General features: G+C 34.7%; 1 pseudogene; it reads left to right on the top strand.

Annotated features, from left to right (window-relative positions):
* Window positions 1-16,246: 16,246 nt before the first annotated feature.
* LOC131905616 (UDP-glucose 6-dehydrogenase-like) lies at window positions 16,247-17,779 on the top strand (annotated as a pseudogene).
* The last annotated feature ends 265 nt before the right edge of the window (window positions 17,780-18,044 follow it).

The following is an 18,044-nucleotide window of genomic DNA, read 5'->3' as shown; positions in this document are numbered from 1 at the left end:
CCTATGGATTCATTTTTACATATATTTTAACTGTGATTTAATACTCAGTAATACAATAACTGAATGTATATTTTTGTGTACAGTATTATGCAGCTTTTGGCAGCATTTGATAAGCAATTAATGTAATTAGTCAACACCGTTGAGGTAAATGCATTTGTAGCTTTGATTTGTGTTGACATAAATCCAGATATAAATATATTTTAGTACATAAAAGTATCATTTATGTATTTTTTATCCTTTACATAGCACAAAATGCCCTCTAACTAACAATCCTCCTGCTTCAGCCTCTTACTTATTGATTGAGATTATTAAGTGTCTGCTACCACATTCATCTTAAGCACTTTTGTTTTGTTTGAGACCAACTTTCTCTGTTTAGTCCTGGCTGTCCTCACAAGCATGAGCTGTTATTTGTACTGTTGATCTTAGCCATTCTGATATGTGGAAGACGACATTTCAAAATAGTTCTGATTTGTATTCCTGATGACTAAGGATGATGAACATTTTTAAAGTATTTCTCAACATTTGAGTTTCCTATGTCTACAATTACCCTACCTACATCCCGGGCAAGAGTGGCCTGTGTGTTCCCTGTAAGAACCTGCTAGAGGTGGCAACTGGGATAAAGCAATTGATTAGGGAGGGAGGTTAGGAGGGAAAGATCTACAGGAATCCATTAGATGTGGTCCTTGGGAGGCTGCAGCAGGTATTCTGTTGCAGATCTGGGCATGAGACTGAAGGATTGGACCTGGAAGTGCTGAGGGATTGAGGAAGATCTGCTAGCAGCCTATCTCCTGCCCTAGCCAGAGTGGTCCCTTATAGGTGGACTTTTCTTTCCTACCCACCAGTTCCCAAATATCCAACACAGAGAGTCAGTATCAATTATCAATGCTCAGCCAATAGCTCAGGCTTACCATTAACTAGCTCTGACAACTGAAACCACCCATTTCTATTAATCTACATTCTGCCACATGGCATTACCTTTCTTTCATCTTGTACTTCCTGTTTCCTCTCTATGCCTCACTAACTACTCCTCTGACTCTGTCCTTCTTCTCACTGTCCTGAGTCTGGTTTTCCTGTCTAACCTTATTCTGTCAAGCTATTGGCCAGTCAGCTTCTTTATTAAACCAATCACAGCATATTTTACACGGTGTACAAAAGCATTTTTCCACAGCAGTCCCTGGATTCCCAGGGCTCAGATTTCATACTAAAATCAGATATGTTTAAAGCAGAATATCCATAATCTTTACGAAAGTTATAAATTTATCTTTCCATTTTGATTTTTAATAAGTGTGTTCATTTAAATTTATCAAATATGGGTTTAAAGGAAAAATTCCATTGTTTCTATTTTTGACTTTTACTTTAATTTTTGAGAACTTCATACATGAACCTGATCTACATAACTCTGACATCAATTTCTCCCTTTAATTCACTCCATGTTTCCTCAACTCTCCCTCAAATTCACGGTCTCTTTTTCTTGAATTATTATTGTCACATGCCCACATATATGCATATGCACATGTGAGTGGACAGACACGAACATTTATATAATCTACTGAGTACATTTAGCATTATTCATATGCAAAAGTGTCCAAGACTGACCACTTAGGATCAGCTAACCTATGAAAAAAATGCTAAGAAAATAGCAAAGGTACTAAGACATTCCTTGCATTATTAATCTTATTTAAAATTTTTGTTTTGTTAAAATTATCTTACACTTATTTATTTCATATTGCTCTTAATTATAAGTAATATAATTAAACTTCTAATTAGGACTTTTTAATAAAAAATAACCAAAGTGTGTTATCTTGAATGAAACAATCAGGTTTAATATCATTTTAATCATTGCCACAGAATTAAATCCATATATTTTCCAGGAGTATCTTATTTATAAAAGAGCCCCTGTTAGAACTACTGTAAATGAGAGGACACACATGTTCATAAGCTGTATTCTGAATTATGAATGTGTGAATAGAAACTTGTCATAATTTAAGCAAGCGTATAAGACAACAACTGTTTGACTGAAACCATTGAAGAGGTAAAAATGAATATTTTACTAACTGGGAAGATTTGCGTATTTATATGATACAAAATTAAGAAGAGGATATCATGTTGCTCAATCAGCTAAAGACTGATTTATTATTCTACATTGCATCTCAATCATTTGCCTGTATAGCTATTTATTATTAGAATCTGTATAAACATGTGTGACAGATAGAGGTGTGTGTTCCTAGGAAGAAGGTGGGAAACTTTGGGTGATCCACTAGCACTAGAGAAAGTTAATGGATTGATAAATTTTAAAAGGAATGTCTTCCAAACACATATTTTTGGGAAGTTAAGAAAAACAACAACAAAAAACACAAGAAAATAAAATTAAGAGAACTACTGTCTTTGAAAGGGGAAAAAAAAGAACTGCAAGCTATCAAATATAATCCACCAGATATAAACACTCTGGATTTGAAGACAACCCAGGTCCACCACCAAACAAACACAAATAGAAAAGCTTTTGCTAAGGATCATGTATTTGCTGAGTTGATGAAGCAGGGTAATAATATACTGAGACTTTTATAAAGCACACTGTTATCACAGAAGACATATAACAATATAAACTCCATAAAGTCTACTTCAGAAAACAACTAAATAATATTTCACAAAATGAAATCTTGGCCCTTCTCACATACCAAGCAAATATGTACGAGGATAAAATTTGTTCACATGAAGATAAAGTGTGCTTTAAATAAAAAAAAAACAAAACTGAAAACCTAAAGCACATAATGGATAAAAACAGGGACAAGCAGAAGAAAGTGGAGAGAACTCTTAAAGATAAATGATAGAAAAGTAACTTTTTCATGAAACAAATTATATTGTACCCAGTACAAAATTAATGCAAAAAATAGTATAGGAGTATTTGGGTATGATGGTGCACACCTGTTTTTCTAGCACTAAGGTGGTAGAGGCAGATGATCAGGAGTTCAAGATCAACATCATATACATAGTAAGTTCCAGGAGAGCCTTTGCTACATGAGACCCTGTAATTCATATCTAAAAATGAAAACAAACAGAAGAACTGAATAATGGATAGGAAAACTGTTATACATAATAAGTAGTGATATTCTTAAAATTGAAATTTGTGACTTAAATTGTCTGACATAACTAATATTTAAAATTACAACCTAAGAAAATGTTCTAGACATTGAAAGGGAAAAATGAATACACTGAAGGTATAACTTTTAACGACAATCTTATAAAAGCCTTTAATAGTAGTTTTTCAAAGTAATATGTTTGCACCTAATAATATTACTAGTTAAAACAAAAGATAAAAATATGTTAACATTACACCTCAAAGTAGAGAAATGTATGACAAATAAGTAAAATGAAACTGCAAAGGAAGAATCTAATAATGTTTCTATTATTGAATAAATTGAATTTTTATTTGGAAATTATAGCACAAACAGATATTATACTTATTGTTTTCTCATAGTAGGATATCAAATGCTCAGTGGGAAGAGAGACCAAATACTGATGAGTGCTTCTACAGAAGAAAGAATGATAAGTATAGTGTTATAAAAGGAAATAGATTGACATCACATAAATAATTAATAAGTCTATAGAAAATGCATCTATCAACAATGATATAAAATCCATTAAATTCTCTTTCAATTTATGATGATTGGAATGAAAACACTCACACCAGCAGTATATTTTCTTAAAGTGTAACATCACAAAATGCCTGGGGCAACCCCACTAGTATTTGGAACAGGGAAAGAGATACACCATCTCAGGTATTCATCAACATTGTAGAGATGATATTAGCCAGTGCAATAAGGCAAGACAAATCAATACTCAAAATACAAAACTATTCAGGATGTCTATCAATAGATGAGTGGACAAAGAAACACTGTACATACACACAATTCCATTTTCTTCAACCTTATAGAAAAAAATAAATTATGATATTCTCAAGTAACGAACAGAACTGGAAATCATTACATAAAATAAGCCATTCAAGAAAGACATACATTTAAGCAAAAACACTCATATAAATAAAATAAAAATGATAAAATTAAAAGTATGAGGTGGAGAGCTACTGATGACACTCCTTTTTAACCTATGAATTATAGATAAACACACTATCACGTGCATGAAACAAACCCTAATAAACAGGCATCTTTACACACAGAAGAATTCATCTAGTGATTTAAAGAATACAGGAAAGATTTTGGTATACAAGGAGAATCCTGTAAGTTTACTTGCAACTACTATCCCATATTAGATAGGAACATAAGCATTGCCTGTTTGTATCCCGATGGGTGCTAGACCTAATTCTCTAAGGCTACTGAAGGGTGAGTGCCCTTTTAAAGATCAAGCATACTGCTGATCATCTCAGCCTCACTTTGACAGTGTTGAGTAATTGCTGTTGAAGTCTTGGTCACCCAAGTTAATGTTTCAGTTTTAAATTAAAGTGAGGAATTAATTTGGCTAGAATGTCCCTTTTTGAGGAACAGATACAATTATAACAGGTCTAATTAAAAATCACATTAGCTTAAGGAAGAAGAATCAGAGGTGCTTTAAAGGCCAAAACATAATGGATGAATTACTTGAGAGCACTGGACTGTGAATTTAACAAAGATAAACAAAGCATCAACATATGTTTTAGAAATGTACACCTCACAGGATTTATAGGTCTGTACCGTAAATCTGATAGTTACATCTCTTAATAATTTCATAATCCAAGAGAAAGGACTCTACTGGCCAGCATCATATGCCATAATTAAATACAATGATTTTTAATATCATTAATATTCCCTTGTTCATACCTTCAAAATATAATTGCATTTCCTACTCTGAGAAGTTGCCAGTGGTTTCTCTTCACACACACTAATAGCACCTGACTGATTGTGGCTTAGAGGCCTTCTCAGGAGCATTTGCATTTTGCAAGTTTCTTGAGGTATGAATGTCATGGGTCAGATTTCTGAGAGACAATAAAGAGGCTATGAGACCTTTCTAAAATTCTTGAAATTGTGTTATAAGCTATACCCTTATGCTTGGTAAGACTGCCCTGTGCACATTTAGTTTAACCTGAAGCACGACTCTGCATACCAATTGCCTTCTGTACCTTCTGGAAGAGTGAACAGTTTCTAAATTCTGTCTTCTTCCCTATACCCACCTTTTTTTCTCATTTAATTCAAAGATACCATTGTCCTATTATTTGTATAGATTTAATTGCAGTAAATGATAACCATATAGCTATTCCTAACAAGAATGGGTTTACTTAAGTTTCATAAAGGCTGCCCCATGATGAGTGAAATAAGCCTGATTGTTAAACTGCAGGCTGCTTTGTTTCTTAATGAGGCTAGGCTTGTGAACTTCCCCAATCATAGTATTTTCAGCCTTTTTTTTTAATGTTAGAAGAATCACTAAAGGCACACCTAATAATTAGGTACAAAGCAAAATGATTCCAGAAATCTAAAATAAAAATCCTTTATTTCCCTTGGATGTGAATTTTTTTCTTCTGAAAATATCTAGATATGGCAAGTATGAGATCCTTCTAATTTCTAATATTTCACAAATTAGGAAATTATTAATTTATTGCTATGAATAATATCAGAAATATTATTTCCATATCAGAAGTTTTGCCTCTGATAAAGTTTTACTCACGTAAGGAATTATCTTCAAAACAAGCAGAACAAAAACCTTAAGAAAAATAAATTTGAAAATTTGCCAATGCTGATAGCAATATCTAGTTACTACTCTGTAATGAGGCCACAATAAACACACACACACACACACACACACACATACACAGACATACACACACCATGCACACACAATGCACATACACAGGCACATATACACACACATGCACGCACACATACACATACACATGCACACACACACACACATACACATGCACAGACACACATAAACCATGCACACACAATGTACATACACAGGAACATATATACACACACATGCACACACACATACACATGCACACACAGACACAACAGAGACACACACAAAATGAAAGCTCATTTTGATTTCTTATTAAAAAGTGAAATTTGGCTGGGTGGTGTTGGCACACGCTTTTAATCCCAGCACTCAGGAGGCAGAGGCAGGCAGATCTCTGTGAGTTCGAGGCCAGCCTGGTCTACAAAGTTCTAGGAAAGGCGCAAAGCTACACAGAGAAACCTTGTCTCGATAAATAAATAAATAAATAAATAAATAAATAAATAAATAAATAAATAAAGTAAAGTTTACTTATTGCTTGGTTACCTTATTGAATGAATTCTGCTAAGATAAGGAATTTATATTCTATTTTTAATTGATTTTTGCGTCATATTATGAGAATAACGTTTAACATCAGATCTTTCCTTTTAAAACTTTATATAACAATATTGATAATTTTAAGTACAATGTTTTACTACAGAAAATTCAAAGTTTCATCTTAAATAACTCAAAATGATTTTCTTGAATTAAGAGGAGTGATAGAAGTATTAAAATTTTCACTTGGTATGTGCTTGTGTGTACAAAGAAAAATTAATGATTATTATTTCTCTTTTGTTTCTGTTTGAGATTATAATTTAATTACAGCATTTATCTCTTATCCCTTCTCTTTCCTCCATCTAAGCTCTGCCACCTACCTTTCCCTTCTCTCCTTCATATTTATGGTCTCCCTTTTGTAAAAACTGCCTTCACGGAGGTAATTGGGGGGGGGGTTATGGGGGGGCACTGGGAGGGAGGGAGGAGGGAAGAGGGGCAATCTGTGGTTGGTATGTAAAATGAATAAAAATTTCTTAATAAAAAAGTGAAAAAATACTAATTGTTATTGCCTACATATATGTACTTGTATATATATACATATACAAATTGCTATTCATTGAAAAGTTTTTAAGAAAAAAATGTTAACATTTGATTGAGAGTTACTGTGGGAAGAAATTATGAAATGTAAGCATTTTGTTTGGTTACAAATGTTTGGGTAATTTATATACCCTTCATCTCAAATGCATGTTCATTCTTTGTGTTAAGAAGATTCCGTAGAACTAAATTATATTGTAAAATAAAAAAGGGGGGGCGGGAGGGGGGAGAACAAGGGAATCCGTGGCTGATATGTAGAACTAAATTATATTGTAAAATAAAATTAAAAAAAGAAGATTCCAATTCTTCTCTACTAGATATTTTGACATATACAATATTTACTGAAACAATATTCACAATAATATGCTATAGAATATTTGCAAGTTTTTCTCTGGCTCATCTGCAGCTGCTCTCTTTCCTTTACAGCTTTTTCCCTGTTCTTGCTAGTCTTTCATAATGTTATTCAACTCTCTACTTATAAAAGATTTATATTTCACATATTAATGGAGAAAAAGTAAGTCTATCTTTCAGTGGCTTCTTTTACTAAATGTCAGGTATGATATCAATGTTATAGAAAATGGTGGGATTATGAGTGAAAATATTCCATTATGTATTTTGTATGTTGGTCCGCATTAGTGGAACTGTTTTGAAAGAATTAGGAGGTATGGTCTTGTTGGAGGAGGTGTCAGTGGGGAAGGCCTTTAAAGTTTCAAAAGATCCACCTTTCCAGTCAGCTGTCTCTGTCTCTTACTTGTGGATCAAGATGTGAACTCTCAGCTGTTCCTGCCCTCACTTCTAAATCAGGAACTCTAACCCATTGATCTCATCAGCCTTAAATATGTGCTTTATTCTATAAGTTGCCTTGTTCATAGTATTTTGTCACAACAATAGAAAAGTAACTAAAATATTTACATATATATATATATTCAGTACTGAGAGCATATGTTAATTCTAATCTAAGTTGTTTGAAGAAATTACTATTTTATATAATTTCTCTACTGGCTTACATTTTATTTACAGTGTATGAAAGTTCCTTTCCATAAGAATCCTCTTCAATATTTTCAATTTTATCTTTGTTATAACAGATATAATCATATTAGTATGTTATTGTGTTGCAATTTTGATTTCATATCCTTGGTGACATTAAGCATTTTGTTATGTACTAAATTTTAATTTGCATATCTTTATTTAGGATATACCTATTTAGAGTATATGCTTATTTTAAAATAAGATTATTTATTTTTGGGGAGTTTTGGCTTTGCATTTCACTGTTGAGTTATTTGAATTTTGTATTTATTCTAGATACTAATATTTTCCAAATCCAAAAACATTGTAAATATTTTTTTCTAAACTAATTTGGCCTTTGCTATACAGAATTTTATAGTTGGGAGATAAAACAAAATGTTGCATTTTCTTTGAGCAGCAGTGTTGCGGCACAGTGGTAGCCTCCATGTTTTACAAATGTGATACACTTGGCTCCACCAGCTGCAGGATAAATAAATAAATATTCAATTCAAAGTGATTTGCATGTCATTGAGCATCCAATTCTTTCAAACGCTGTAATATTCAGAAAAGATGTCAGTTTTATGCAAGCTAAACAACACAGTAATCAAGAGAAGGGCAAGAAAAGCTGAGTGAGGATGTACAACCAGCCTACTCTATTTGCGTATGAGTGGTTCGAATTTATCTCTCCGTGTCAGAAAAGATGTGTCATAAATCCTTTCTGAAGCACTCAAGAAGAGGTGTGGTGAATCAAGAATGATGCCAATCTTCCCAATGAAAAGACACATAACCAACCTTCAAAATTATTACCATAATTCTAGTTTTATTTGAATGTATATTAAAATAATTTGACAAATTGACTTCTATGATGATACATCAGATGAATATTCTATAATTGAGAGAGAAGGAAAAGACCATAGATAATTTAGAATTGTTTTATGTTTTTTTCTGTAATCACACATTAAATACTTAGTGTATAGCATGCTGTCTATGGTCTAGAGAAAATATGATGAATAAAACATTGTTCTTGCCCTCAAATACCACAGCATTTCAAGGTTAAAAGAAAAGAATAAATGAAGTAGAATACATTAAGCTACAAAATGAAATATTAACATAATGCTGTATTATCATAAATGGGAAATGCTTTTTCCAGTATTCATCTGACTTCACTTCAAATTTTGTAAGCCAGAAGACTTTAAGCTGTTCATATTTAAGTGTCCATTTCAAAGTGAAAAAATCAATTGAATCTAAATAAAACTTGTAGCCTTTACTGGTCTTGATAGCACACTGTACATTATATCAGAAAAAAAGGGCAGCACCAAGTTTTAAATAATAGCATGTATGGCTTGCCCTGTATTCAAGTAAATACTGTTCAATTTTCTTTTTAATTTTTTTTAGTAAATATAATTATATAGTAGATTTACTGATTTCAGCATGAATTAGAAAATACTTGAGTGATTTCATTATTTCATATTCTTTTTGAGGAGTGCATTTAGTTTGTATTGATTATTTTTGTTTTAATTTTTCATATAATATATTTTATGTTACAGAAAGCAACCTCTTTTGCAATTGCATTTTACCAATAAATATATTGGCTTCTAACATAAAAACAATGGAAACACTAAAAAACATCAAAGGTGAAGATTGTTTAATTTATATGCAAGGATATCATTCTTCAGTGGTAGAATTCTAAAAGCTCGCCAGGGCATACTTCATCACTAGAAGGACAGCAAAGTTCCTATTAATAGACCTCTGTTCTCTGAGATTCTTATATCACACAATGAGCATTTGAAATGATTAGGGTGAAGTAATTGTTAAGTCAGTCTAATTGCTTGTATGTATTTACTTTGTTAGGCTCAATAGCAGTCCCCCACTTTCTCTCTTTGTGTGTGTATGTAAGTGTGTGTGTGTGTGTGTGTGTGTGTGTGTGTGTGTGTGTTTGTGTTGGCATGTGTGTGTAGGTGCATGCACCAAGTGTGCACGTGAATAGGTCAGAGATTGTTGGGTGTCTTTAGCACTATTCACGTTATCTTCTTGAGACAGGTCTCTCATTGAAATTGGAGCTCATCATTTCATCTAGACTAACCAGCAAGCCCAGCGATCCTCTTATCTCCCATTGTCCATCACTGCCCTTACAAGTCTATGGCCATGTCCAGCTTTTTAAGAGGTTGTTGGGTGTACAGTAAGTGCTTTTCTTCAGTGAGACACTTCCCCAGCCCCCAGACTTCCATCTGCTTCTTGTATAATCTACTATATTTCTACTACTATTTGAAAAGCTTTGGGATTCACTAATATATTCTCTAAAACTACACTTTAAAAAAGTAAATCTATCCTGATCATTTCCAGCCACATATCTCTGGTCCATCTCTTTAAAATGCTTCATAAGATGAAAATATACCTTTGATGCCATAAAAAAGGTATAATCTTTTATCATAGCTACCTAGAATATGTTCATTCTAGCAATGGCCTAAATGTTTTACCCACAGAAATAGTTAGATGATATAATGACATCACCATTATCTGCCCTCAAATCATATGCTAGATTATCAATTTCTAAAGTTTGGATAAGTGGCAAGCACAATCATTGCCCCACAGTCTGTCGGGAAACAAACTGGACTACACAAGATAGTGTGCAACAGATCTCAAATCCTGTTTGCTCATTATACTGAATGTATGATACTAGTCTACTAGATTATGCTTTCAGAACATTACATTATTAAGAAAATATTTCTCACTGCGTATGGTACATGTTCATTGAACAAAACTTAAGAAAGAAGCCAATAAGTTTCATACCACAACCATGTCTGTAATCATCAGCTGCCTTCAAACGGAACAAATATTATGACATTAAGACATGTAATAAGTCTAAGAAAGGTGTAGTCTTACATCATTTCAAACCATTTAATTGTGGGTATAGTTGGACTTCTAATAAGCGCTTACATTAGCATTAATTGGTATAAAGATCAGTTGGATATTTATTTTCAGGTGGAAAACATCATACACACACACACACACACACACACACACACACAAAGGCTACTATTCAGACTAAAATCATAAATACATATGATCAATTAGATTGACATAGCAATAACCTCATATGCTAACAAAACAAATATTTGTTAGTTTAAACTTTACAGTAAGAGCCATAAGAAAACTGGAGAAAGAAATAGGGGATGTTAATCAGTAACCTACCACAGGTTAAAATACAAAACAATAACAATAACCACTGTTTCATGTTTCTTAATGTGCTGTGAAATCTTCACCCAAGCCCCAAGTTACTCAATTGGCTTACAGAAGAACATTCTGAACTTTGACATTAGTCAACTCAGAAGCTGAGAATACTTCTTATGGACTGTCTTCCTCTCTTAAAGTAATCCCTGTTCTCTTATAGCCAATGAAAAGTCAGTGAAAATAAACTGTATATTCCTCCCCCAAACTCTCATAAAATGTTCTTGATTTCTATGTCTATCTAACTAGTTACAGCTATCCAGCTTGCTACTGCTAGTTGATGAATCATGACTGCAAAAAAAAAAAAATCATTTGCAATACAGAAAAAACTTGGTCTCAAGAGTTTCGGTATTTACAGTCTAAATACACACATATACACACACATACATGTGTACATACTGCTTTAGGTGATTCAAATAGCAGAAAACTTTACATACATATCACATATATACTTGTACATAATTACTAATACACTTATTTCATGCGTATAATTCTGAATTTATTTAAAGATGTATTTATAAAACCCATTCTACCTTATGTGCTTTGTAAGAGATACTCCATGATTTTACTTCTGCTGAATTTTCTGTTTGGCCTATACTACTTTAAGTCATATTGATAGCACCCTTTGCTAATGTCACATAATGTCTTTTTTGTAAAATTATAAGATGGAATTTGCTATCTTTAGCGTTTATTTGTGCATGTTGATATCTCTGCCATTAGAACTGTATATTCTAGAGGGCAAAACAAGTTACTTACCTGAAATTATGTTCTGTGCTCACAAATCTATTACTGACAGAATGAAAGGAACAAATGATTTTTTTTTATTTCTTAGACAAGAGGTCACATATCTTCATTCTGCCTTCAAATTCACTATGTAGCTAAGAAAGATCTTGAAGTTTGATTCTTCTGCCCCTGTGTCAGGTGTTAAAGGCATGCACCATGACACCAGGTACTGAGGATCAAACCCAGCTCTTTGTATATGCTAAGTAGCCACTTTACAAATGGATCTGCCACCCCAGCCCACTCTTTCTGTTTAAGGATTAAAGTCATTCTGTAAACCGAGAATTCTACCATTGATAGTATACAACGATATTATCCTCATTTAAATGGTCAATGTACAGAGAAATGTTGATATATATTCAAATTGTACTTCCCTATTTTCAGTAATAAAATACTAAGTTCCTTTCTTCCTGTGATGGTTTGAATGAGAAGTCCTCAGTAAGTCTCACGCACTTGAACACTTAGTCATCAGTTGGTAGCTTATCAGGCTGGACCTAGATTTTAATGGGGACTTAGCTATGAGTAGTAACACAACCTAGATGATGGGGTGGAGGGATATTGAATGAATTTTATGAAGATGCTATTCTAGTGTTTTTAAAGCCAAAGTGGCTGAGGATACAGAAGAACACTGTTAAGTGAGTTGGCTTCAAAACATCTTGCTTGTTTCTCTTTAACCTGTCTGTTACACTAAGAGTTGTACAGCAAAAAAGTTTTTATTGTTATATATGATGATGACACCAGACAAAACTCCATACCTGAACAAACTTTTTTACTGACAGAAGCGAGAACTAAAAATTTTTATATAAATGTGGAAGAAATATCTCTTTTAATTATATCAATAATTTGTCGTAAGTGTTGGGAATCTGTGCTCCAACTTCATGCCTCTGATTCCAAATCCTGCCCTCAGCTTACCAAGTGTTGGCTTCTTCCCTGGAGCTGTCCTCTTTAGACTCTGCCCAAAGAAAGCCAGCCAAGCATTGGCTCCTCCCACAGAGCTCCTCAAGACCACCTACAGGGTATTTAAGACCTTGCCAATAGACTTACCTTATGGTTTTCCATGGTGGTTTCTCCTCTTCTCCTGAGACCACCTAGGAATGCTTTGCTCAGATTAAAACCTGGACTTTAATTTGGTTTGATTTGGCCTATTACAATTCACTGTGTCTGGGGAGAAGCCCAATGTAGGGGGTACAGAAACTTTCCTATAAATACAAAGGACTTAGTTCAACATATCTGCAAGCTCAAAACAAATATTTCTTTTTCATTTCAACAAATACAATTTGTATTAAGGACATTGTGCTATATGATTTTGTTTTGTTGTTTTTAACAGTAATGTTTTAGGGAGGAGGTAAGGTGATTTTTTTAACTGAAGTGTTTTAATGAAAACAGAAGAAAGATCTACTCCTAATCTTAATAGTCTTGTACTGGTGGAAGTATTAAGGCAACTCCATGTAGTTAAAGGGGAGATTCATTTTGGGGGGTAACTTACAAGTAAAAGGATAGGTTATAGGGTCTGGTCCGGGAGAGATGAAGTGCCCTCTAGCAGTGTTCTCTGGAGAACTCTGCTCAGTCTACATCCAGCATCCAGGATCTAGGAACCAAGAGACCTGCACATCCAGACCTCAGGTCTTAAGGGCTCCCATCTCAGCACTGCTTCGTAGGTGTGGCAGTTACAGGAAGCCTCAATGGGGATAGTATTTCCTGGTCAAAGCTGTAACAGGTACCCACTACAGTCCTGATTACACATAGTAGGTTTTGGCCATCTTACAGCAGTGAAAGTTGGCAAAAAAATATATATATATTATGACTAAATTTATTAGCAACAAGGAAAGAGATATGCCATTTAAAAAAATCTCAAGAATTGCAGAAGTCTGCTTTTCCTTAAATAGAAAAATGAAGACAATAATATGCATCAAGTATAGCAGAATCCATGACCTGCAAATGAGAATATCTATAAATAATCCTTGTTCCATAATCCTGTCACCTACTACTACTTGAGCAATTGTAGTCTTCCATGTTCACCAAGAAGCTGATGTGCTCAGACCTTCATAAGTAATTTCAAGTAGATCTGGATAATTTTGCTTCAGTTTCTGCTTTAGTACCTGTGGCTTCACCTTGCACTTTTGTTATGAGGAAGTTTCTTTACACCTCTTCAGCTTGTCCCTGAAGGCTTCAACCTTTCCTTATAACTTCCATCTCTCTTTAGACTTCAAAGAACAGAAAAATGTTAAGAACTTAGTGTAGATTAGATTTTGCCTAGGGAGCGTTATAACTACTTTGATCTGTCTAGACTACAGAATGTTTCTCTACATCACACTAAGGGCCTGTTGTTACTTTCTTACTTTTGCTGAGATTGTTGAGTTAGCATGTGTAATCTCTCTTAACTTGCCTTTGGATCAACAGTGTGGTGAACGCTTTGGTTAATGTGGTCTACCATGTCAAACAATATGTCTTTTCCATTGTTTAATAATTTCTACAGTTTGATTTAAAATAATGAAACTGTGACTTTTATTTTCTCCTTAACACTTGTGGGGACTTGTAGTTTTAGGAAACAATCTAGTTTCAGTATCATTATGTCTCAAGATACAGGAAAGCTCAAAGAGAAGAAGACAGATATAGAAATGCCTTATCTGTGGTGCGGGTAGAGCATTCATATTTATTGATTAAATTTACCTTCTCATGTGGGCACAGTTTATAATGCTCTCCAAAATTACAATAACAACAAAATCCCTGATCACAAATTATTGGAATTTATGTAGTGATAATTAGAAACCCTGAAATACTGTAAAAGAATTACCAAGCATTGCACAGAGACACAAAGTATGACATGGTGTTAGTAGAATGGTGCTGATAGACTTGCTTGATGCAAGAATTACAGAAACTTACCACTTAAAAAGAAAATATTTGTAAAGCTCAATAAAACAAAGCCTAAGAAAGGAATGCTTATATTTGTCTCTGCAGTTCTTTTATGAGACCAGCAGCATAATAGGCCTGTTTATAACAGTATCATCACAGACATATGAGAAGTGCCTTATGTTATGATGTTATGACAGTTACACTCTCACTGGGTAATGGAAATGTAATGCTTCCTCTAATTTCAAAGGACTGCCTTTATATACGTAGTCTATTGTTGTCCAGAGTGTTACACAAGGCATGGCTATATTTGTGTTTGTCTGTTTCTAGGCTGTCCCTTCTGTTGCATTTGTTTATGAGCCTGTATTTTTCTGTTAATGTGATTACTTGCTAATTGAAAGTTTTTATGTGTCACTCTTCTATTACAGTGTCTTGGGAACTAAATTGGGTGGTATAAATCTTGAGAATTTACCTTGTTTTAAAATTTACATTTTCCATCATCTTACCTTTGGAATTCCTAAAATATTTTATAACTGATATCTACAAAATCCTAGTTGGAAATGTTATGAAGAAAGCATGTAATTTATGCTTAAAGTTAGGATGAGTTGACACTTTAGCAATATTAGTTCTCATCCAAGCATATTTCCATCTAGCCAGCTCATCATTAATCAACTATACTAATATTTTATAGTTTCCTGCATATAAATATTACATGTTTACATTAGAGTTATAAGTACTTTAATTTTTTGATGTCTTTTTAAGTGTCATTGATTTTTAACTTCACAATTAAAGCAGACATTCTTGATATGAATTTAAGAAAATGATATGTAGCCAGGAGGTGGTGGCTCACACCTTTAATCCCAGCACTCGGGAGGCAGAGCCAGGCGGATCTCTGTGAGTTCGAGGCCAGCCTGGGCTACCAAGTGAGTTCCAGGAAAAGGCGCAAAGCTACACAGAGAAACCCTGTCTCGAAAAACCAAAAAAAAAAAAAATGATATGTATTTTGGCATAATAAAATATTGATAATTTACAAAGTATTTTTCTTGTATGCTTATTGGAGAAATTTCTACATAAATTCTAATGTTTACTGTGAATAAAGAAAGAAATATTTTCCCTTTTTATTGTACATGATTTTTCTTGTCTTATTGCATTAGCCAAGTCAACCCACAATATAAGACTTATTTTCTTCCTCCTCATATTTAGATGTGTGATAGCTTTATGTGTGAATTTGAAAATACTTAATCTCTACCTATTTACCCAAGCATTGATTTGGGGGTGTTTTTGTGAAGCTGTTGTGTGGGTATAACTAACACTGATTTTATACAAAAGGAATTCTTTTAAATTATCTCACGGGACTTGATATGCATTTGGAAGGTTTTCAGACAACAATTGACATTTGCCAGGGGAAGAACAAATTCTGCCTGTAACCTATAGCATCGGCAGCGGTGTGTGGAGCCTGTGGCTTCGGAGTAAGCCGCTGTAGGAGAGAACGGGATCTGAGTGGCAGCCATGCTCCAACCTTGGTTCAGTCATGGTTGAAATTAAGAAGATCCGCTGCATCGGTGAGGGCTACGTCGGAGGACCCACGAGGAGTGTCGTTGCTCATATGTGCCCTGAAATCATGGTGACAGTTGTCAATGTCAATGAATCAAGAATCAATGCATGGAATTCTCTAACCCTTCCTATTTATGAGCCTGGATTAAAAGAAGTGGTAGAGTCCTGTCGAGGGAAAAATCTATTTTTTTTTTCTACCAATATTGATGATGCCATCAGAGAAGTTGACCTAGTATTTATTTCTGTGAACACACCAACAAAAACCTATGGTATGGGGAAAGGCCGGGCAGCAGACCCGAAGTACATTGAAGCGTGTGCTGGATGCGTTGTGCAGAACTCAAATGGGTACAAAATCGTGACTGAGAAAAGTACAGTCCCCGGGCAGGCAGCAGAAAGCATCTGCTGTATATTTAACGCCAACACAAAGCCCAACTTGGATTTACAGGTACTGTCCAATTCTGAGTTCTTGGCAGAGGGGACAGACATCAAGGACCTAAAAAACCCAGACAGAGTCCTGTTTGGAGGGGATGAAACCTTAGAGGACCAGAAAGCCATGTGTATGAGCACTGGGTTCCCAAGGAAAAGATCCTCACCACCAACACTTGGTCCTCAGAGCTTTCCAAACTGGCAGCAAATGCCTTTCTTGCCCAGAGGATCAGCAGCATTAACTCCATAAGTGCTCTGTGTGAAGCAACGGGAGGCGATGTTGAAGAGGTGGCCACAGCTATTGGCATGGACCAAAGGACTGGAAATAAGTTTCTAAAAGCCAGCATCGGTTTTGATAGGAGCTGCTTCCAAAAAGATGTTCTGAATTTGGTTTACCTTTGTGAGACCCTGAATCTGTCCGAAGTAGCTCGTTATTGGTAGCAAGTCATAGACATGAATGACTACCAGAGGAGGAGGTTTGCTTCCAGGATCATAGACAGCCTGTTTAATACAGTGACTGATAAGAAAAGAGCTATCTTGGGGCTTGCATTCAAAAAGGACACTGGTGATACCAGAGAGTCCTCAAGTATCTACATTAGCAAATATCTGATGGTTGAAGGTGCACACCTCCATGTCTATGATCCCAAAGTACCCAGGGAACAAATAGTCGTGGATCTTTGTCATCCAGGTGTTTCAGCAGATGACCAAGTGTGCAGACTGGTGACCATTTCCAAGGATCCATATGAAGCATGTGATGGTGCCCATGTCCTTGTTATCTGCACTGAATGGGACACGTTTAAAGAACTGGATTATGAATGGATTCACAAAAAATATGCTGAAACCAGCCATTATCTTTGTTGGGCGACGTGTCCTGGATGGGCTCCACAGTGAACTACAGACCACTGGCTTGCAGATCGAAACAATTGGCAAAAAGGTGTCTTTCAAGAGAATTCCATACACTCTAGGTGAAATTCCAAAGTTTAGTCTTCAAGACCCACACAACAAGAAACCCAAGGTCACACACTATTCAGGTTGGATTTTTCAGCCTCAATCTACTGTTTTATCCATGTGCAAGTCAAGATAGAAACAAATACTGAAAATGCAGCACTGAATCATGACTGGAATATCTCACCAAATGGTCAGCTTATGAAGAATGCAATCTTAGCTGTGTTCAGAACCAGTTTCCACTGGAGAGATGGTGACTGCTGTTACCCATACCTTACTACAAAAGAAAACTTTTGCAGTAGGTGTGTACCAAACAAATAAATACACCACAATAAATGATAATAAAACACATAATTATAATCAACTGACATATTATTTAAAGTCTCCAGCATATGCTAAATGTT

Source organism: Peromyscus eremicus, chromosome 3, assembly GCF_949786415.1.
Source record: "Peromyscus eremicus chromosome 3, PerEre_H2_v1, whole genome shotgun sequence".
Classification (NCBI taxonomy): domain Eukaryota; kingdom Metazoa; phylum Chordata; class Mammalia; order Rodentia; family Cricetidae; genus Peromyscus; species Peromyscus eremicus.
Note: the sequence above shows the minus strand (reverse complement) of the source record. Positions and strands in the feature narration are given on the sequence as shown.